This window comes from Bos indicus x Bos taurus, chromosome X (assembly GCF_003369695.1).
Source record: "Bos indicus x Bos taurus breed Angus x Brahman F1 hybrid chromosome X, Bos_hybrid_MaternalHap_v2.0, whole genome shotgun sequence".
Taxonomy (NCBI): Eukaryota; Metazoa; Chordata; class Mammalia; order Artiodactyla; family Bovidae; genus Bos; species Bos indicus x Bos taurus.
The window spans coordinates 96,811,111-96,812,926 of NC_040105.1; the positions used below are offsets into that span (position 1 = coordinate 96,811,111).

General features: G+C 38.9%; 1 pseudogene; it reads right to left on the minus strand.

Annotated features, from left to right (window-relative positions):
* Positions 1-1,175: 1,175 nt before the first annotated feature.
* On the minus strand, positions 1,176-1,426 carry LOC113886886 (annotated as a pseudogene).
* Between the last annotated feature and the right edge of the window lie 390 nt (positions 1,427-1,816).

Sequence of the window (1,816 nt, forward strand, 5' to 3'; positions counted from 1 at the left end):
ATATAACTGTTAGATAGGGCTAAACCAGAAATAGGATTTAAAATTTCTAATGGAAACCAAACCACTACTGGGCTTAGCACTACACCCTTATGTGGAAGGAGGAGCATTTATAGAAATACAATTTGTGGAAAACAAACATTTTGGATCCCAAGCCCAGGAATTCTTGGCAATACCTTAAGTCACCATCCAGGTTGTTCTCAAAGGCAACAACACAGCAAGGTCAGCCACTGATCCTGGAAACTCCCACTGTCCCAAAATGTGGACATGGAGAGACCGATGACTCCAGAGCCTGCACTTAGAAGTAGAGGCTAGAAGCTCAACAAACTACTGCTGGAAGCCAACTGGATACCACAGTATTAAACAAGTGAAAATCAAGACCAAGCAAATGAAGAAATGAACAGCTACTAAGAACAGGATGCTCAGAGTCAGACAGGGTGAGGATATTACCACACACTTGATATATAACCACACTTGTTTACAATCCCAGGTTCTTGCTCTCAAATAAATAGATCAAAAATTTACAGCAAAATGAATGCCTTATGGATGCAAGCTTTTTGTTTATTACAATTCTAACTAAATAAAAGTCATACTTCTAAAATAAGTTACAAGTTGCCTTTTTCAGCGAAATTGATGTGACTTGGTGCCACAACTCACCTGTCTCTAATATCAGCAGTATCATCCACCCATGGCAGCCAGGAGCTGTCCATTTCTGGCATCCCTTGGGCTCCCACACAAGCAATTTCATAAAACATGCAGACACTACTCTGCTGCAGTTTCATATGAATAGAAATTATCATTGTGTTTACGGGTTGCATACCTTCTAAAATATACATAAGTGGTGACAAATTAATAAATAATAGCAGGTCTTTGCTTACCAATAAAATCAATAAGGCAGAGGGATTGAAGGTGGAAAGAGAAAAATGTGAGGGAAGAATGCAAAACAGTGCTAGCATTCACAAAAATGATCATGCTAAAATCAGATCCATATTCATAAAAATCAAGAATTAAGCTACAATCCAAAGAACTCTGTCCAGGAGTCCAAAAGCATACATGCCAGCTGAAGGAAATACAGGATTCTTCTGACAAGTTTCTTCAGAGCAGAACAGTAAGATGTCACTGGAGCAATCACAGTAGGATGAACAAGACGCCATCACACTTTGAGGAAAAGTCCGGGACTATCCTGCTTTCATGTCCACCAGGTGCATCTGCACGTTGGTGGTCATGCCACCCCCCATAGCCTCCCTTGGACTATATGTAGTTCTGCATGGAACTGACAGAATTCATCCCACTAAACAAGTTGCCACGTGAGCCATATGTGCAAGAAGTTTGTGGGCTCTCCAATAATACTTTAGTCAATCCGCTGGTGCCTTTTTGGCTGAGGCTGTTCTGCAATACAGCAGTTGAAATGCAACCAGAATTCACTCATGCTAATAGTGCAAGTTATAAACAAGCACCATATATAGCTGTTATTATGTTGAGGTATGTTCCTTCTATTCCTGCTTTCTGGAGAGGTTTTTTTTTTTTTTATCATAAATGGGTCTTGAATTTTGTCAAAGTTTTTTCTGCATCTATTGAGATAACCATATGGTTTTTACCTTTCAATTTGTTAATGTGGTGTATTACACTGATTGACTTGCAGATATTAAAGAATCCTTGCATTCTTAGGATAAAGCCCACTTGGTCATGATGTATGATCATTTTAGTATGTTGTTGGATTCTGTTTGCTAGAATTTTGATAAGGATTTTTGCATCTATGTTCATCAGTGATAACCCAGAGCAAACATTATCCTCAATGGTGGAAAATTAAAAGCAGTAC